Here is a 22,294-nt window from a genome sequence, read left to right as displayed (position 1 = left end):
CGACTGAGCGACTTCAATTTCACTGAGCTGGATACTAATTAGTACCACATCCCTTTTGGTAAACATTTTATAACAGCTTTATTGAGATATAATTTACTACATACCATAAAATTTATGATACAGATATTCAAGATATTTCAGATGGCAATTCCTGATTATTAGTGAATTTACCAGTTGTGCCACCATCGTCGTGATCCACTTCTAAAGCACTTCCATCATCACCAAAACTTCCCTCACGCTTAACTGAAGTCAGTCCACTCTCACTCTGACACAACTTCTGACCTTCTTTCTGCCTCTCTTGTTTTGCTTTTTATAGAGATTTCATGCAAATGGAATCATACAATATAGAATTTTATGTCTGGATACTTTCACTTAGTTTAATGTTTTTGAGGTTAGTTTATGTAGTTGCATGCTTGGTAGTTCATTCCTTTTTGTAGAGCTGATTTATATTTTATTGTATGGATATACCATATTTTCTTTAACCATTCAGCAGCTGATAGACATTTGGTCTGTTTCCAGTTTTTGGCAGGTGTGAATAGTGCCATTAGAGACGTTTGTGTACAAATCTTTGGGTGGACATATGTATTCATCTTTCTTGGCTAAATAAACTACAAGTGGAATTTCTGAGTCCATCATAAGCATTTGTTTACCTTTGTAAGAAACCATCAAACTCTTTTTAAAAGTGTCTTTATTATTTCATGATCTCATCAACAGTGTGTATGAGAATTCTGTTTTTGCCACATCCTCATCACCACTTAGTATTGTCAGTCTTTTGATTGTAGTCTTTCTGGTGGTGTCTCATTGTGGCTTTAAGTTGAATTTCCCTAATCACTAATGATGTTGAGCATCTTTTCATATGAAAACTTTCCATTATTACGTATTCTTTGGTGAAGTGCTCGTATCTTAACTGTTTTATTCATCCTCTACTTGAATTTTTATATTTTTTATGTATTTCAGATACAAATCCTTTATCAAATGTATGAATTATTTTCTCTCAGTCTGTGACTTGCTTTTTCATTTTATTAATGGTGTATTTTGAAGAGCAAAAGTATTTTTTATAAAACCCAGTTTGTAAATTTTTCCTAAATTCTTTTGTGAACATATAGTCAATCTGCTCAAATTTCATTTGACTTTATGTGATATAAGGTTATGGTCTAAGTTTATTTTTGTATATGGATATGTCAAACTATTCTGGCACCATTTGTTGAAAAGACTTTCTTTTCCTAATTGCCTTGGTACTTGTGTTTAAAATAAGTCTTGAAATCAGGTAGTATCAGTCCTCGAACTTCATTCTTCTTTACAAAATTGTTTTGCCTATTTTGAGTCTTTTTGTTACCATATAAATATTAGGATTAGCTTTTAAATTTTCTTTAGGATTGGTACTGTTTATTTTAAAATGCTTCAGAAAATCTATGAATGATAAATGGTACCTGTTTTTCTCACTGTATAAATATTTTAAGTGACTAATTAAATTTGTTGTTTTAATTCTATTGAGATTTCCTATTTAGTTTCTTGCATAATTTTTTAGGAATTTGTTGATTTTTGTCTATGTAGTCTGGCTTTTTGCATAAAATTATTATTTCTGTTTCATTACAATTATTTTAATTTCTGTAGAATAATTCTTAATTTTGGTAATATATGTTCTGTTTCTTGCTCTCCCTCTATCTCTGTTACTCTCATTTTCTTCAGTTCCGTTTAGTCGCTCAGTCGTGCCCGACTCTTTGTGACCCCATGAACCGCAGCATGCCAGGCCTCCCTGTCCATCACCAGCTCCCAAAGTCCACCCAAACCCATGTCCATTGAGTTGGTGATGCCATCCAACCATCTCATCCTCTGTCATCCCCTTCTCCTCCTGCCCTCAATCTTTCCCAGCATCAGAGTCTTTTCAAATGAGTCAGCTCTTCACTTGAGGTGGCCAAAGTATTGGAGTTTCAGCTTCAACATCAGTCCTTCCAGTGAACACCCAGGACTGATCTCCTTTAGTATAGACTGGTTGGATCTCCTTGCAGGGACTCTCAAGAGTCTTCTCCAATACCACAGTCCCAAACCATCAATTCTTTGGTGCTCAGCTTTCTTTATAGTCCAACTCTCACATCCATACATGCCTGCTGGAAAAACCATAGCCTTGACCAGACAGACCTTTGTTGACACAGTAATGTCTGTGCTTTTTAATATGCTGTCTAGGTTGGTCAAAACCTTCCTTCCAAGAAGTAAGCGTCTTTAATTTCATGGCTGCAGTCACCATCTACGGTGATTTTGGAGCCCAGAAAAATAGTCAGCCACTGTTTCCACTGTTTCCCCATCTATTTGCCATGATGTGATGGGACCGGATGCCATGATCTTAGTTTTCTGAATGTTGAGCTTTAAGCCAACTTTTTCACTCTCCTCTTTTGCTTTCATCAAGAGGCTCTTTAGTTCTTCACTTTCTGCCATAAGGGTTAGTTAGTCTAGCTAAAGTTTGCCAGTTTTGTTGATCTTATAAAAGTGCCAACTTTTGAATTCATTGGCTTTCTCTGTTATTTTTCAGTTTTATATTTTATGGATCATTGCTCTTATCCTTATTATTTCCTTCCCTCTATTCTTTTTGGGTTTGATTTGCTTTTCTTACTCTAGCTTCTGGAGGTGCAAGCTTACATTATATGGTTTTGGATCTTTCTTGCTAGTGAAAGTGTTTAAACATATAGATTTTCCTATTTAAGGACTATTTAGCTGCTTCTCATAAATTTTGATGTTGTGTCTTTGTTTCCATTTGATTCAAGATATTTTTGAATTTTCTTCATTATTTCTTCTTTGACCAATGAGTTATTTAGAAGTGTGTTGTTCAATTTACATATGTTTGGGAATTTCTGAAATTTCTCTTTTTTGTTGATTTCCAGTATAATTCTGTCATGCTGTGCTGTGCTTAGTCACTCAGTCATGTTCACTCACACATGCTCTTTGTGACCCCATGGAATGTAGCCTGCCAGGCTCCTCTGTCCCTGGGGATTCTCCAGGCAAGAAGACTGTATGGTCAGAGAATATTCTTATATATTTTCAGTGTTTTTAAAAATTTAGTAATGCTTGTTTTATAGTCTAACACAGAGACTGGCAAACTATAGCCCTGAAGCCAAATTTGGCTTGTAGACTCTTTTTTTTAATGACCTACAAGGTAACAATAATTTGTACATTTTAAAGGGTACTTACATTTGAAGAGACAAAGAAGGTTATAATATAATGATAAAGGTGCTAGTCCATCAAAAAGATACAACAATTGTAAATATTTATGTACCTAATACTGGAAGTTTAATACTGGAAGTTGGCTTAAAGCTCAACGTCAGAAAACGAAGATCATGGCATCCGGTCCCATCACTTCATGGGAAATGGATGGGGAAATAGTGGAAACAGTGTCAGACTTTATTTTTTTGGGCTCCTAAATCACTGCAGATGGTGACTGCAGCCATGAAATTAAAAGACGCTTACTCCTTGGAAGAAAAGTTATGACCAACCTAGACAGCATATTCAAAAGCAGAGACATTACTTTGCTGACTAAGGTCTGTCTAGTCAAGGCTACGGTTTTTCCAGTGGTGATGTATGGATGTGAGAGTTGGACTGTGAAGAAAGCTGAGCGCTGAAGAATTGATGCTTTTGAACTGTGGTGTTGGAGAAGACTCTCGAGAGTCCCTTGGACTGCAAGGAGATCCAACCAGTCCATTCTGAAGGAGATCAGCCCTGGGATTTCTTTGGAAGGAATGATGCTAAAGCTGAAACTCCAGTACTTTGGCCACCTCATGCGAAGAGTTGACTCATTGGAAAAGACTCTGATGCTGGGAGGGATTGGGGGCAGGAGGAGAAGGGGACGACAGAGGATGAGATGGCTGGATGGCATCACTGACTCAATGGATGTGAATCTGAGTGAACTCTGGGAGTTGGTGATGGACAGGGAGGCCTGGTATGCTACGATTCATGGGGTCACAAAGAGTTGGACATGACTGAGTGACTGAACTGAACTGAACTGAATACTGGAACACCTAAATTATATAAAACAAAACTAACAGATTAAAAGGAGAATGAATAGTAATACAGTAATAGCTGGGGAATTTACTGTCTCACTCTCACTCTTACTGTGATCATGCTTACAAGTACTCCTGTTTATTAGTGTTGACGTCAACACTATCTGGAATAGCTGCAACAGTGTTTTCCATTGTACTTCATTTGCAAAAATTAAGAATAGCCTTCCCTACTTTTTACAAATAATTAATAGTCCATATTAGATTCTCAAAGACTTTGATATGGTGGGTCTATTAAAACAAGAAATTGTCTTTCATCCTTTCATGATTCTGACCTGAATTCCCAACTGCTCCCTTTTTTTTACATTTAACTCTTAGCACAATTTCACCTGTTTCAAAATTTAGCATCTCTTGACTATGTGTGTTGAGCTATTGACTCTCACAGCTGATTGAGTAACAAGTTTCATGCTGTCCTTCACACTCACTACTTATACTGCCATAGTAGCAGTGTGGAGAAAACAAGTGACCATGTGTGTCTGGGAAACATTATACACGTGTACATTGTATTATACTGATTCTGTAGCATTTCTGAGTTCTGTTTTTGTTTTACAGAAAAAGTAAATAACACTGGTAAAACGATCAGAAGGCAAGAGGTTTACTCTCAGTACTTGAGAGTCACCTGACCTATGGCCAGTAGAACTACATGACCAAATTCATTTGCTAGAGTAATAAGTTTTCAAAAGCCAATTTTTTCCCCAGTTTTTTTTCTCTGTGAAACTGCCAGTATCGTGAACATGAGAACAGTAGAAGAGAAAGCAATGTTTAGTTGTGTTTGTGTTATCTAGAGAAGTAGTCTGGAAGCAGGCACCATCTTCAGAAAAATGAAAGTGAAAGAATAACATATCAGAATTTATGGGATATAGCCAAAGAAATTTACAAGAGGGAATCTTATAGCAATAAATGCCTGCTCTAAAAACTAGGGAAGATCCTCTCAAAGCTTTAAGGAACTAGCAAATCAAAGGCAAACTGACCCTAAATTTAGCAGAAGAAAGGAAATAAAGATTAGAGCACATATAAATAAAATAGAGAACAATAACAAGCAATAAAAAAGATTAACCAAAGAAAGAGTTTGGCTCTTTGAAAAGAAAAATAAATTGACATACTCTTAGACTAACCAGGGGAAAAAGAAAAAAAGACCCAAATCAACAAAATAATAGATGAAAAAGGAGACGTTACAACTGATACCACAGAAGTTTAAAGGATCAGAAGATGTTACTATGAACAGCTACATTCCAGCAAACTAGACAACCTAGAAGAACTGGGAAGAGTCTAAGAAATATACAACTTTCCAAGACTAAATAAGGAAGAAATAGGAAATCTAGAAATGAACTAATTACTAGTAAGGAGATTGAATCAGTAATCCACTATCTCCCAACGAAGAAAAGCCTAGGATTAGATAGCCTCACTAGTGAATTTTACCAAATGTGTAAAGAAGAATTAACACTACTCCTTCTCAAGCTCTCTTAAAATATTGAAGAGATGGGAACACTTCCAAATTTGATTTACAAGGACAGCATCATCCTTGATGCCTAATCAAGGACACTGTTAGAAAAGAAAACTAAAATATCCTTGATGACTGTAGGTGCAAAAATTATCAATAAAATATTAGCAAACTGAATTAAGCAGCATTAAAAGGATCACTCATTATGATCTAATGGAATTTATCCCTGGGATGCACAGCTGGTTCAACATATCCAAATCAATCAGTGTGATCTATAACTACTAAAATGAAAGCGAAGAATCACTCAGGCCAGACAACCAGTAGGGAGGGAAGTCAACTTATAAGATGCTTGAAGTCTTTCTAAATAAACAGTTTACCAGTAAACATAATCCTTGCCTGCCCACCACAGGGACAAGGCCCAATTCTACCCACTAGTGAGCAGGAACCAGTCTCTCCCCCCAGCAAGCCTGCACAAAACGCTTAGACAGCCTCATCCACCAGGGGGCAGACAGCAGAGGCAAGAATAGCCATACTCCTGCAGCTTTAGGAATGGAAACCACAATTACAGAAAGTCAGACAAAATGAGACAGCAGATTAAAGAGCAAGATAAAACCCTAGAAGAACAACTAAGTGAAGTGGAGATAGGCAATCTACCAAAAAAAGAAAATTTTACAGTAATGATACTAATAGTAAAGGTGATTCTCAAGACCTTGGAAGGAGAATGGAAGGATAGGTCAAAAAGATATAAGAAAAGTTTAACAGAGACCTAGAAGACTAAAGAACAAACAGAGACTAACAATATGGTAACTGGAACAAAAAATAAATCAGAATGGCTCAGTAGCAGAATAACTGAGGCAAGAGAATGGAAAAGTCGCCTGGAAGACAGAGTGGTAGAAATCACTCCCTTAGAACAAGGATAACAGAATGAAAAGAAATGAGGACAGTCTAAGAGACCTCTGGGACAACAATAAATGCATAGACATTCACATTACAGGGGTCCTAGAAGAAGAATAGTGAGAGAAAGGACCCGAGAAGGTATTTGAAGGGATAACTGAAAAATTTCCTAACATGGAAAAGAAAACAGTCACTCATGTACAGGAAGCAAAGAGAGTCCCAGGCAGGATAAACCGAAGAAGGAACACATCGGGACTTATAGTAATCAAATTGGTAAAAAATAAAGACAGAGAAAAGAAAAAAGCATCAAGGGGAAAGCAACAAATAACATACAAGGGAATTCCCGTAAGGTTATCAATTGCTTTCTCAGTGGAAACTCTGCAGGCCAGAAAGAGTGGCACAATATATTTAAAGTGCTGAAAGGGGAAAACCTACAACCAAGAATACTCCACTCAGCAGGGCTAATTCAGATTTGATGGAAAAATAAAAACTTTTATAGTGAAGCAAAAGCTAAGAGAATTCAGCACCACTGGAGAGCTTTGCAACAAATGCTAAAGGAACTTGAGGTGGAAAAGAAAACACCACAACTAGAAAAAGAAAATTACAAAATTACTCACTAGTTAAGGTAAACATACAATAAAGGTAGAAAATCATCCCTGCACAGGTATGTCAAAAACTGCAATTGTGAGGCGAGCACAAATACAGGATATTGCAAATGCATTTGAAATTAAAAGACTAGCAACTTAAAACAATCTTTTTATATACTGACTGCTATATCAAGACCTTGTGGTAACCAAACCAAAAATCTATAATAGATACACACGAAAAAAAAAAAAAAGGAATCTAAACACAGTACTGAAGTTAGGTATGAAACCACAACAGAGAACAAAAGAGGAAGGAAAGAAAAAAACCTACAAAAACAAACCCAGAACAATTAACAAAATGGAAGTAAGAACATGGTGGTGGTTTAGTCGCTAAGTCGGGTCCAACTCTTATGACTCCATGGACTGTAGCCTGCCGGGCTCCTCTGTTCATGGGATGCTCCAGCCAAGAATACTGGAATGGGTTGCCGTGCCCTCCTCCAGGGGATTTTGCTGACCAAGGGATCAAACCCCAGTCTCCTGCCTTGCAGGCAGATTCTTTACCCACTGAGCTACAAGGGAAGCCCAAGTAAGAACATCCATATAGATAACTACCTTAAACATAAACATTATATGCTCCAGTAAAAAGACACAGACTAGCTGAATGTATACAAAAAGAAGGCAGACAAAAACAGATGTATACATGGTGTCTACAACAGATCCATTTCAAATCTAGGAACACATGCACACAAAGGGAAGGGATAGAAAAAAGGTATTCCATGTAAATGCAAACTGGAAGAAAGCTGGAGTAGCAATACTCGTATCAGATAAAATAGACTTTAGAATAAAGACTGTTACAAGAGACAAAGAAAAACACTACTTAATGATCAAGAGATCAACCCAAGAATAATCTATAATAATTGTAAATATATATGCAGCCAGCATAGGAGTACCTCAATATCTAAGACAGATACTAATGGCCATAAAAAGAGAAATCAACAGTAACACAGTAATAGTGGGGAACAGTAGCACCCCAGTTTCATCAATGAACAGATCAGACGTAAAATCAATAAGTAAACACAGGCCTTAAATGATACATTAAACCAGATGGACTTAATTGATATTTGTAAAGCATTCCATCCAAAAGCAGTGGAATACACATTCTTCTCAAGTGCACATGAAACATTCTCCTGGATTGATCACATGCTGGGCCACAAAGTGAGCCTTGATAAATTTTAAAAAGTTTGCATGATATCAAGCATATTTTCCAACCACAATGCTATGAGAATAGAAATCAGTTATAAGAAAAAAAGCTGTAAAAATTAAACATGTGGAGGCTAAACGGTAGGCTGCTAAACAACTAATGATCACTGAAGAAATCAAGGAGGAAATTAAGAAATACCTAGAGACAAATGAAAGTAAAAGCAAATGATCCAAAACCTATGGGACGCAGCAAAAGCAGTAATAAGAGGGTAGTTTATAGCAATAAAATCTTAGGAAACAATAAAGATCTCAAATAAACAATTTTATCTTGCACCTAAAGCAACTAGATAAAGAAGAACGTATAAAATCCACAGTTACAATGAAAGAAATGATAAAGATCAGAGCAGAAATAAATGAAATAGGGATGAAGAAAACAATAGAAAAGATCAATGAAACAAAACCTGGTTATTTGAAAGCATAAATAAAATTGGTAAACCTTTAGCCAGACTCATCAAGAAAAATGGGAGAAGGCTCAAGTCAGAATTAGAAACGAAAATGGAGAAATTACACAGCATGAAAATACAAAGGATCATGAGAGAAGTCTAGGACCGGATGGCTCCACAGGTGAATTCTGTCAAACATGTAGAGAAGAATACCTGTCCTTCTGAAACTCTTCCAAAAAACTGCAGAGGAAGGAACACTCCCACCATCACACTCATCAAAAGCAGACAGTGATACCACAAAAAAGAAAATTATATACCAGTATCAGTGATGAACATAGAGGCAAAAATCCTCAATAAAATACTAGGAAACCAATTCCAACAAAACATTAGAAAGGTCATATACCATGTTCAGATGGGATTTATCCCAGAGACACAAGAATTTTTCAATATATACAGATCACAGTGCAATACACCACATCAACAAATCGGAGAATAAAAAACGCATCATCTCAATAGATTAAAAAAAAAAAACTTTTGACAGAATTCAACACCTATTTATGGTTAAAACTCCATAAAGTGTATATAGAGGGAACATGTGCTGTGCTGTGCTTAGTCACTTCAGTCGTGTCTGACCCCTTGTGACCCTCTGGACAGTAGTCTGCCAGGCTCCTCTGTCCATGAGATTCTCCAGGCAAGATTACTGGCGTGGGATGCCATGCTCTCCTCCAGGGGATCTTCCTAACGCAGGGATTGAGCCCATATCTCCTGCGGTCTCCTGCATTGCAGGTTACTGCTGAGCCAGTGGGGAAGCCCCGTAGAGAGAGTATCAGTTCAGTCACTCAGTCTTGTCCAACTCTTTGCGACCCCATGAATCACAGCGCGCCAGGCCTCCTTGTCCATCACCAATTCCCAGAGTTCACTCAAACTCATGTCCATCGAGTCCATGATGCCATCCAGCCATCTCATCCTCTGTCATCCGCTTCTCCTCCTGCCCCCAGTCCCTCCCAACATAACAGGGTCTTTTCCAGTGAGTCAACTGCGCATGAGGTGGCCAAAGTATTGGAGTTTCAGCTTTAGCATCAGTCCTTCCAATGAACACCCAGGACTGATCTTCTTTAGGATGCACTGGTTGAATCTCCTTGCAGTTCAAGGGACTCTCAAGGGTCTTCTCCAACACCACAGTTCAAAAGCATCAATTCTTTGGCACTCAGCTTTCTTCACAGTCCAACTCTCACATTCATGCATGACCACTGAAAAAAGCATAGCCTTGACTAGATGGACCTTTATTGGCAAAGTAATATCTCTGCTTTTTAATATGCTGTCTAGGTTGGTCATAACTTTTCTTCCAAGTAGTAAGCGTCTTTTAATTTCATGGGTGCAGTCACCATCTGCTGTGATTTTGGAGCCCAGAAAAATAAAGTCTGACACTGTTTCCACTGTTTTCCCATCTGTTTCCCATGAAGTGATGGGACCGGATGCCATGATCTTCGTTTTCTGAATGTTGAGCTTTAAGCCAACTTTACACTCCCCTCTTTCACTTTCATCAAGAGGCTTTTTAGTTCCTCTTCACTTTCTGCCATAAGGGTGGTGTCATTTGCATATCTGAGGTTATTGATATTTCTCCCAGCAATCTTGATTCCAGCTTGTGCTTCTTCCAGCCCAGCATTTCGCTGCATCAGAGTTAAATAAGCAGGGTGACAATATACAGCCTTGACATATTCCTTTTCCTATTTGGAACCAGTCTGTTGTTACATGTCCATTTCTAACTGTTGCTTCCTGACCTGCATATGTTTCTCAAGAGGCAAGTCAGGTAGTCTGGTATGCCCATCTCTTTCAGAGTTTTCCACAGTTTATTGTGATCCACACAGTCAAAGGCTTTGGCATAGTCAATAAAGCAGAAATAGATGTTTTTCTGGAACTCTCTTGCTTTTTCCATGAAAAGAGCAGATGTTGGCAATTTGATCTCTGGTTCCTCTGCCTTTTCTAAAACCAGCTTGAACATCAGGGAGTTCACAGTTCACATATTGCTGAAGTCTGGCTTGGAGAATTTTGAGCATTACTTTACTAGCATGTGAGATGAGTGCAATTGTGTGGTAGTTTGAGCATTCTTTGGCATTGCCTTTCTTTGTGGTTGGAATGAAAACGGACTTTTTCCAGTCCTGTGACCACTGCTGAGTTTTCCAAATTTGCTGGCATATTAAGTACAGCACTTTCACAGCATCATCTTCCAGGATTTGAAATAGCTCAACTGGAATTCCATCACCTCCACTAGCTTTGTTCGTAGTGATGCTTTCTAAGGCCCACTTGACTTCACATTCCAGGATGTCTGGCTCTAGGTGAGTGATCGCACCATCGTGATTATCTTGGTCCTGAAGCTCCTTTTTGTGCAGTTCTTCTGTGTATTCCTGCCAACTCTTCTTAATATCTTCTGCTTCTGTTTGGTCCATACCATTTCTGTCCTTTATCGAGCCCATCTTTGTATGAAATGTTCCCTTGGTATATCTCATTTTCTTGAAGAGATCTCTAGTCTTTCCCATTCTGTTGTTTTCCTCTATTTCTTTGGATTGATTGCTGAGGAAGGCTTTCTTAACTCTTCTTGCTATTCTTTGGAACTCTGCATTCAGATGCTTGTATCTTTCCTTTTCTCCTTTGCTTTTTGCTTCTCTTCTTTTCACAGCTATTTGTAAGGCCTCCCCAGACAGCCTTTTTGCTTTTTTGCATTTCTTTTCCATGGGGATGGTCTTGATCCCTGTCTCCTGTACAGTGTCACGAACCTCATTCCATAGTTCATCAGGCACTCTGTCTATCAGATCTAGGCCCTTAAATCTATTTCTCACTTCCACTGTATAATCATAAGGGATTTGATTTAGGTCATACCTGAATGGTCTAGTGGTTTTCCCCACTTTCTTCAACTGAAGTCTGAATTTGGCAATAAGGAGTTCATGATCTGAGCCACAGTCAGCTCCTGGTCTTGTTTTTGTTGACTGTATAGAGCTTCTCCATCTTTGGCTGCAAAAAATATAATCAATCTGATTTCAGTGTTGACCATCTGGTGATGTCCATGTGTAGAGTCTTCTCTTGTGTTGTTGAAGAGGGTATCTGTTATGACCAGTGTGTTTTCTTGGCAAAACTCTATTAGCCTTTGCCCTGCTTCATTCTGTATTCCAAAGCCAGATTTGCCTGTTACTCCAGGTGTTTCTTGACTTCCTACTTTTGCATTCCAGTCCCCTATAATGAAAAGGAGATTTTTTTTGGGTGCTAGTTGTAAGTTTGGTCACTTAATCTATGACAGCTGAGGTCAGAGAATGGAGAAAAAACAGTCTCTTCAATAACTGGTTCTGAGAAAACTGTACAGCTACACACACACAAAAAGAAAATAGAATATTCTTAAACCCTATATAAAAAATAAACTCAAAATGCATTAAAGACCTAAATGTAAGACCAGATACTATAAAAGTCTTAGAGGAAAACATAGGCAGAACACTCTGACATAAATCACAGCAATATCTTTCTCATTACACCTCCTACAGTAATGGAAATAAAAACAGAAATGAATAAACAGTATTCAACTCAAAAGGTTTGTCACAGTAAAGGAAACCACAAACAAAACAAAAACACAGACACAACTCAAAGAATGGGAGAAAATATTTGCAAACAATGTGATCAACATGGGATTAACCCCCATAATTTTTAAACAGCTCATGTGTCTCAATATCAAAAAAACGAACAACCCAATCAAAAAATGGACAGAAGATATACAGATGGCCAAGAAGCACATAAAAAGATGCTCAACATCACTAATTATTAGAGAATTGTAAATCAGAACTATAATGAAGTATCACTTTACACCAGTCAAAGTGGCCATCATCAAGAAGTCTAAATAATAAATGTTAGAATGTGTGGAGAAAAGGGAACCCTCCGACACTGTTGTGGGAATGTAAATTGGTACAGCCACTATGGAGAACAGAATGTAAGTTACTTAAGAAATGAAAAGTAGAGCCACCATAAGATCCAGCAATCCCACTATTGAGCATATATCCTGAGACAGTCATAATTTGAAAAGATCCTTCACCCCAGTTTCAAGCAGCACTATTTACAGTAGCCAAGACACAAAAATTACCTACATGTCCTTTTGATGGGAGGAATGAGTAAAGAAGATGTGGTTCATATATACAATGGAATATTACTAAATCATTGAAAAGAACAAAATAAAACCATTTACAACAACATGGATGTACCTGAAGACTATTATACCAAGTGAAGTAAGTCAGAGAAAGACAAATATCATATGATGTTGCTTATGTGCCGAATCTTTAAAAACTGATATAAATGAACTTATTTATAAAACAGAAGCAGACTCGCAGACTTAGAGAATGAACTTGTAGATACTGGGAGGATGTGAGGCATGGGATGATAGACCAGGAGGGAGGCTGGGATTGATATATGCATGCTGCTGTACTTAAGATAGCTAAGGGACTTCCGTGGTGGTCCAGTGGCTAAGGCTTCATGCTCCCAGTGCAGTAGGGCCAGGTTCGAGCCCTGGTCAGGGGCCTAAGATCTCATGTGCTGCTAAGCCTGGGTGCCGCGTCTGCTGAGCCCTTGGGTTCTAGAGCCCGCACACTGCAACTAGAGAAGGTCATTTGCAGCAACAAGGAGCCCACGTGCCACAAGGAAGACCCAGCACAGCCCTCCCAAAACAAAACAATGAAGTGAGACTAGTAAAAAAAAAAAAAAACAAAACAAACAAAACAGCAAGGACCTACTGTATAGCACAGGGAACTCTGCTCAGTATTCTGTAATAGCCTAAGTGGGAAAAGAGCTTGAAAAAGAATGTTGTTTAGTCGCTAAGTTGTGTGACTCTTTGTGGCCCCATAGACTCCAGCATGCCTCCTCTGTCTGTGGGATTTCCCAGGCAGGAATACTGGAATGGTTGCCATTTCCTTCTTCAGGATATCTTACTGACCCAGGGATCGAACCCAAGTGCCCTCCATTGGCAGGCAGATTCTTCACTGCTGAGCCACCAGGAAAAAAGAATAGATATATGTATACGTATAACTGAATCACTTTGCTGTATGCCTGGCACAACATTTGCAATCAACTATACTCCAATATAAGATAAATTTTTTAAATAATGAAAGAAAAAGATCGTATGGTCATCTCAGCAGACAATAAGCATTTGAGAAAACTCAGCATCTATTCATAAGTTAAAAATAAAAACCTCTTAACAAATTAGACATAAAAGAAACATATCAATATAATAAGGCTTAACATCAAGCAAGAGGTGAAATGTTGAACACTTTTCCTCTAAGATCAGGAACAAGATAAGTGCCCATTCTTACCACTTACTTTCACATAGTATGGGAAGTCCTGTTAAGAGCAATCAGGCAAGAAAAAGAAAAAGGATCAGAATTGGAAAGGAAAAAATAAAATTGTCTCTATTTGTAGATTATACGATTTTATATATAGAAATTAAACACTAAACCAAAAAGCTGTTAGATATATGAATGAATTCAATAATGTTGCAGAATGCCAAATAAACATACAGAAATCAATGCCTTTCTATACACAAACAGCAAAATTTGGGAAAATGAAATTGATCTCATTTGTGTTAGCATCAAAAATAAAATTCCTAGGAATAAATTAATTATAGGAGATGAAAGATCTCTGCAATGAAAACTGCCAGTCCTTTGATGAAAATAGCTGAAGAAAACACCTATAAATGGAAAGGTATCCTGAATTGACGGATTGCAAGATTTAATATTGTTAAAATGTCAGTTTTACCAAAAGCCATCTACAGACTCAGTGCAAGCCCTTTCAGGATTCCAATGGCTTTTTTTTTTTTTTAATGGAAGTAGAAAAATCACTCCTAAAATGTACATGAAACCACAAAAGTCACCAAACAGCCAGAGAAATCCTGAGGAATAACAACATTTTAAGCTGTGCTATAAAGCTATAGCCATCAAAACAGTAATGTACTGACATAAAGTCAGAGAAATAGACCCAAGCCCAGGAATAACCATCTATGGTCAACAAATATTTGATGAGAGTCAAGAATAGTTAATAGAGGAATGACGGTCTCTTCAATAAATGGTGCTGGGATAACTGGATATTTATATGTAGGAGTGAAACTGGACTCATTGTACACTAATCACAAACATTAAGTTGAAATATGTTAAAGACCTAAATATAAACCTGGAACTGTGAAACTCCTAGAATAAAACATAGGAGTAAAGGTCCTTGAAATAGGTCTTAGTAATGATTTTTTGGAGATAACACCTAAAGCACAGCAACAAAATAAAAAATCAACAAGTGTGACTACAGCAAGCTGAAAAGCTTCTGCACAGCCAAAGAAACCATCAACAAAGTGAGAAGGCAGCCTATCGAATGGGAAAAAATACTTGTAAACTATGTATCTGATGAGGGGTTAATATCCCAAATACATACAGAACTCATATAACTCAGTAGCAGAAAACCCTAAAATTCCAATTTAAAAAGGGGCAAAGAATCTGAATAGACATATCTTCTTTGAAGATATGTGAAAGTCCAACAGGTACATGAAGAGATGTTCGACATCATTAGTCATCAGGAGAATGTAAATTAAAACACAGTCAGATACCTCACACCTATTAAAATGGCCATATCATGAAAAACACAAGGGATAACAAATGCTGCCCTGGATGTGGAGAAAGGGAACCCCTCTGCACTTTTTTTTTTTTTTTGAGGCAAGGAAGAGACTTTCTTCGGGGAGCCAGCAAACAGAAGATGGCAGGCTAGCACCTCCAAACAACCATCTTATTTGGGTCTGGATACCAGGTTTTTTTTATAGATCAGAGAGATAGAAGCAGTGGGGAGCTAAAGTCAAAAGGCAGAATTGAACGAGGCAGTGGGGAAGTGAAATGAAAGGGTCTTCAGTCTTGCAAAACGTCTCCAAGGGAATGACCTGACTTCGGAAGGGGTATGTTAATCTCCTCTGTTCTCAGGTGGGCAGGGACAAACTATCTCCATGAACTGAACAAGGGCACTTCAGGTTACAGTCCAGCAGAGGGAAAGCCTGGTGTGCTGCAGTCCAGGGGTCGCCTAGTCAGACAGGGCTGAGGGGCTGGACTGAACTGAACTGAAAGGGGCAGGGTCCTGCAGGCAAGCCATTAAGTATGATTGTAATAACAAGAGCAATGACAAGCAAGTTATATTTATTTGTATATATTGTGTATACTGCTATACAATATATGAGTAAGTTGTTAGAGTAAATCCTGAGTTCGTTCTCACATGAATAGATTTTTTTGCCTTTTTTCTTCTTTCTTTTTTTAAATTGTATCTATGTGAGAAGATGGATGTTAGTTGAACCTATTGTGGTAATGGCTTTTATCCTATATATAAATTAAACCATCAAAGTGTATGCCTTAAACTTATATCAGTTATTTTTCCATGAAACTGAGAAAAAACCAATAATATGCAGCAGATATGACCTGCAGAGCCTAAAATATTTACTGTTTGACTCTTCACCAAAACAGTTTCCAGCCTGTCCAAATGTATGGTCTAATAGACATGATAATTGCATGGGAAATATAAAAGCCTTGATGTATATCTCTTAATTACTCTTAAGAAAACAAAAAAGTTTCATAAAACAATAGTTATAACCATGAGAAAGGTAGAAATGGAGCTACATTAGAGCAAAGTTGCTATATTTTACCATAATTAAGCTAGGGCATGTTAAGTCACTTCAGTCATGTCCAACTATTTGAAACCCTGTGGACTGTAGCCTGCCAGGCTTCTCTGTCCATAGGGATTCTCCAGGCAAGAATACTGGTGTGGGTTGCCATGCTCTCCTTCAGGGAATCACCCTGACCCGGGGATTGAACCTGTGTCTCTTAATGTCTACCTGCATTGATAGGCGGATTCTTTACCACTAGCACCACCTGGGAAACCCACAGTTAAACTAGTCAGTTCAGTTCAGTTCAGTTCAGTCACTCAGTTGTGTCCGACTCTGCAACCCCATGGACTGCAGCATGCCAGGCTTCCCTATCCATCACTAACTCCTGGAGCTTGCTCAAACTAATGTCCATCGAGTCAGTGATGCCATCCAACCGTCTCATCCTCTGTCATCCCCTTCTCCTCCCCCCTTCAATCTTTCCCAGCATCAGGGTCTTTTCCAGTGAGTCAGGTTCTTCACATCAGGTGGCTAAAGTATTGGAGTTTCAGCTTCAGCATCAGTCCTTCCAAGGAATATTCAGGACTGATTTCCTTTAGGATGGACTGGTTGTATCTCCTTGCAGTCCAAGGGACTCTCGAGAGTCTTCTCCAACACCACAGTTCAAAAGCATCAATTCTTCAGCCCTCAGCTTTCTTTATAGTCCAACTCTCACATCCATACATGACTACTGGATAAACCATAGCTTTAACTAGATGGACCTTTTTTGGCAAAGTAATGTCTCTGCTTTTTAATATGCTGTTTACGTTAGTCATAGCTTCCAAGGAGCAAGCATCTTTTAATTTCATGGCTGCAGTCATCATCTGCAATGATTTTGGAGCCCAACAAGATAAAGTCTCTCACTGTTTCCATTTTTTCCCCATCTATTTGCCATGAGTGATGGGACCAGATGCCATGATCTTAGTTTTCTGAATGTTGAGCTTTAAGCCAGCTTTTTCACTCTCCTCTTTCACTTTCATCAAGAGGCTCTTTAGTTCTTCGCTTTCTGCCGTAATGGTTGTGTCATCTGCATATCTGAGGTTATGATATTTCTCCCAGCAATCTTGATTCCAGCTTGTACTTCATCCAGGCCAGCATTTCACATGATGTACTCTGCATTTAAGTTAAATAAGCAGGGTGACAATATACAGCCTTGACATACTCCTTTCCCTATTTGGAACCAGTCTGTTGTTCCATGGCCAGTTCTAACTATTGCTTCTTGACCTGCATACAGATTTATCGGGAGGTAGGTAAGAATTTTAATTCATCTCTTTAAGAATTTTCCACAGTTTGCTGTGATCCACACAGTCAAAGGCTTTGGCGTAGTCAATAAAGCAGAAATAGATGTTTTTCTGCAGCTCTCTTGCTTTTTCGATGATCCAGCGGATGTTGGCAATTTGATCTCTGGTTCCTCTGCCTTTTTAAATCCAGCTTGAACATCTGGAAGTTCACGGTACACATACTGTTGAAGCCTGGCTTGGAGGATTTTGAGCATTTCTTTGCTGGCATGTGAGATGAGTTCAATTGTGCAGTAGTTTGAACATTGTTTGACATTGCCTTTCTTTGGGATTGGAATGAACACTGACCTTTCCAGTCCTGTGGCCACTGCTGAGTTTTCCAAATTTGCTGCCATATTTAGTGCAGCACTTTCACAGCAGATAAAAGGTAAGCTAGTATTAACCTGAAATATGGGCTTCCCTCGTGGCTCAGCTGGTAAAGAATCCACCTGCAATGTGGGAGACCTGGGTTCAATCTCTGGGTTGGGAAAATCCCTGGAGAAGGGAAAGGCTCCCCACTCCAGTATTCTGGCCTGGAGAACTGCATGGACTGTGTAGTTCACGGGGTCACCTGAAATATATTGTTATGGGTTGCTGATGTGTATTGTGGCCCCTAGAACAGCCACTAAGAAAATCACCCAAGAAGTATAGCTAGAAAGTTAGCAGTCAGTTAAAATAGCATGTAAAAACTACTTACATAAGCCAAAAGATATTAATAAAGGAAAGGAAAAATAAGACATGAGACATAATAAAAATATTAAAGTCACAGATATAAATATAGTCTTACCAATAATTGCATTAAGTGTGAGTGGTATAAACACTGCAATCAAAAGGCAGAAAATTTCCAACTTGATAAAAAAGCAGAATCCAACTATATCTTATCAAAAGAAACATACTTTAGAGCCAGATCAATTGAAATAAGTTGAATAGGTTCAAATAAGCTGAAAATAAAAAGAGAAAAGACATATCTTGCAGATAGTATTAGGTACAGTAACTATTTTGAGAACAGACAAAATAGACTTTAAGATAAAAAGCATTACTGGACTTAAAGAGGGAAAATTCATAATGATAAAAGGATCAATGTGTCAAGAATATGTACTGTTATAAATGTTTATCCACCTAACTACTGACACTCAAAATACATTAAGCAGAAAATGATAGAATTAAAGGGCAAATTTGCAACTAAACAATTATAGTTGAAGATTTTAATACTCCTTCCTTTTCTTTTTTTTTTTAATTTTTATTTTTACTTTATTTTACTTTACAATACTGTATTGGTTTTACCATACATTGACATGAATCCACCACGGGTGTACATGCATTCCCAGACATGAACCCCCCTCCCACCTCCCTCCCCATAACATCTACTCCTTTCTTTTCATCTGATAGAACAAAAAACTAAGGATATAGAAAACTTGTACACTATTGACCAACTTAAATGTATTTCTCCACATAACAAGAGGAGAATATATAACTCTCTTCCAACACATGTAGATCATTCTCCAGGATCGATCATATGGTGTCTCAAAAAAACTTCCCTTCCTGTTGGTTTATTTACCATCTGGTGTCATTTTTTTCAGCTCTAGAAACTTCCTTTAATATTTCTAATAAGATTGTTCTATTAGCACCTGATTTTCTCATTCCTTGTTTATCTGGGAATGTCTTGTCTATGACTTTATTTCTGAACAGTGGTTTAGCCCTATATATAACTCTTGATTAACCTTTTTTTTCTTTCAGCATTTTAAACATGTCATTTCGCTGTCTTCTCACTTACATGTGGTTTCTGATGAGAAATTAGCTTTTAATTGTATTGTTACTCTTCTGTGTGTATGAGTCACTTTTTCTCTTGTGACTTTCAAGATTTTGTTTGTATTTGTCTCATACCAACTTGCCTGTGGTAAGTCTAGGTGTTGATCTCTGTGTTTATTGAACTTCTTGGATCTATAGATGAATGTTTTTCGTCAAATATGAGACATCTATAGCCATTGTTTTCTCACGTTTTTTTCTCCTCTTCTGAGACTCCTATTATGCATGTGATTGTATCCTACATGTAATTTTTGCTTGTTTTTTCCCTCTCTGCTCTGCAGATTTGATAATTTCTATTGATATGTCTTTGAGTTTACTGATTTCTTTCTTCCGCTTCAAATCTGCTCCTTCAGTTACTGTATTGTATGTTTTAGAACTGGTCTTTGGTTCTTTTTATGGCTTGTATTTTTCTATTTAGATTTTCTATTTATTTTTAATCATTGTCATCATATTTTTGTTTAATTTTTGGACATAGCTTCTTTAAACACATTTGTAACAGCTTCTTTGAAATCCTTGCCAACTTCAACATCTGGACCTATTAGAGTGTTTCTGTTGACTGCTTCCCCCACACCCTTCTCCTGGCTATGAGTCACAGATTTCTGTTTCTTTGCATGTCTTGTATTTTTGTTGTTGTTGAAAACTGGAAATTTAGGTCGTATATCAGATGTAGGTAATGTATCAACTTTGGATTTTGATTTATTTTTCTGAGAGCTAGGCCCCTACTCTTAAAATATTCTCAAGTCATTGTTTAATTTACTATTTAGAGTGTTGAAGGGGCTCATGGAGCTTCCAAATCCCTATTTTTGTCATAATTTTTTGACAATATCTTCCCATTCCTGAGTCTTTGGCATTTATTGGACAAGGTCCTATGTCCTAGTCTTTGATAGGAACACTGAAAATATGCTTGTTATGTTCTTTCAGTATCTTGGGATCTTCTTTCTCTGAGTTTGTAATCTGCTATAAGATGTGTGAAAATCTCCCAGTGGCTTCATGTAACCTTTTTCTCTCTAGGGTGTCTGAACATCATTTTCTTTGGTGGAGAAAATGGAAGCCTTGTATTGGTCATCTGCTAGCTAATTATTCTTGCTTCAAGCATAGCTTGAAAAATCTTTTTGGTGCCCTTAGCATTTTTCTGAGGTGTGGCTCATTTGGGACAACAGTTACCTTCATTCTTGCAGATTCATGTCTAAAACTATAATCAAAGACACATATATAAGTCTTTGATTATAGTTTCCTCTGAAATCAATAATGTGTATATATTACTTAAATCAATATTTAACACATCTTTATGTTTTTGACTCCCAAAAGAATAAAATAATAAAAGAGATTTTCAACTCTTCAATCCATGGGGTCGCTAAGAGTCGGACACAACTGAGCAACTTCACTTTAACTTTTCACTTTCATGCATTGGAGAAGGAAATGGCAACCCACCCCAGTGTTCTTGCCTGGAGAATCCCAGGGATGGGGGAGCCTGGTGGGCTGCTGTCTATGGGGTCGCACAGAGTCGGACACGACTGAAGCGGCTTAGCAGCAGCAGAGAATGAAAAATTGAGGTTTTTTACCCTGTAATGGATTTAAACAGTAAATGCAATTCATGTAATAATTCTTTGAAGAGCACACTATAATTGCAGTGCTGACTGTTTACTTAAAGTGTGAAACATCACTGAGTTGTTGAGGACAACAGCAGATCAACAGACAGTAATATCCTGGCGACAGAAAAGGAAATTGATTCATTTTACTGTTTTAGGTGCTACTGTTTTTGCATTGTTTTTATGATGCCAGGAGTGTCTTGGTGGTTTGAATCACTAACCTAAATGACTTCCTTACTGTATTAATTGTAGGCTTTAAAATGAGCTTCCATTGGACAGTTGCTACTATCCTAAAATTTTTATGGTAGGATACAGGGTTCCAGGATCGCATGCCAGTAGTGCCATTGGCAGTTCATTTGTTTGTTGCTTGCTTATATTAAGCTTTTAATTTTGAAGTAATTATAGATTCCCATGCAGTAGGTATCCATATGCTTTGAACCAGTCATATTTTTTCTTTCACCCAACCATTAACTAATTTTGCAAAAATTAGCTATTGCAACTTTGTGGGTAATGAAAGGGGCCCTGTAGAAAGGTTTGAAGTTTTCTGAAACTCTGTGACACTAATTTGGCTAAGCACCAGCTATGACAGTGGTCATGATTAAGATAAGGTATTAGAAACACTGTGAAGCTTTTATTTTAAAATATAAATTTTAATAGTAAGTATTGCCTTAAAAAAATAAAGCATCAAATTTTCAACTTTCCTGTGCCATTCTTGGAATGAGCTCATGTTCTCTGCAAATTTTAACACCGTTGAAGTGTAATTAGTTCTAATGCTGTATTTGCTCAACCAGTAAACTGTTTATAAAGTTTGTAGTGACTGTGTCTAGACACTTGTAAAATATAATTTTTGTCATATATAGTGTCACTATTAATGAAAGTGAATACAAAGAGATATTAATGATTATTTGAACAGTGAAGTGAAGTCGCTCAGTCGTGTCCGACTCTTTGCAACCCCATGGACTGTAGCCCACCAGGCTCCTCCATCCATGGGATTCTCCAGGCAAGAGTACTGGAGTGGGTTGCCATTTCCTTCTCCAGGGCATCTTCCCAACCCAGGGATCGAACCCGGGTCTCCCGCATTTCAGGCAGATGCTTTAACCTCTGAGCCACCAGGGAAGCCCATTTGAACAGTAGTTGTACCCATATTTTTGTTGAGTAATTCCAAACCAGGATTGCCTTTTTTCCTTTTTAGTTTAAGTTGTCTGTTTGGAACTTTGTTCTGAAGGATTTTCACGGTAGAAGCTGTTTGTCTGAGAATAATGAAAATCATCTATTTGTGGAAGGATTTGGAGAGATCATGGATATGGCTTGTTCTATATTTTATTTA

At 37.7% G+C, this 22,294-nt stretch overlaps 1 protein-coding gene and 1 non-coding gene across 9 annotated transcripts in view; one reads left to right on the top strand and one right to left on the bottom strand.

Moving 5' to 3' along the window:
• Positions 1 to 22,294, top strand: part of LRRC28 (leucine rich repeat containing 28) — a 208,857-nt gene that overhangs the window by 78,123 nt on the left and 108,440 nt on the right. The gene's annotated exons all lie outside the window — the stretch shown is intronic.
• On the bottom strand, positions 22,012 to 22,083 carry TRNAF-GAA (transfer RNA phenylalanine (anticodon GAA)). Its single transcript has one exon. It is a non-coding gene; the product is annotated as a tRNA-Phe (tRNA).

The sequence above is a fragment of the Ovis aries genome, chromosome 18 (genome assembly GCF_016772045.2).
Source record: "Ovis aries strain OAR_USU_Benz2616 breed Rambouillet chromosome 18, ARS-UI_Ramb_v3.0, whole genome shotgun sequence".
In the NCBI taxonomy this organism is placed as follows: Eukaryota; Metazoa; Chordata; class Mammalia; order Artiodactyla; family Bovidae; genus Ovis; species Ovis aries.
This window is presented reverse-complemented; position numbering and strand designations above follow the sequence as displayed.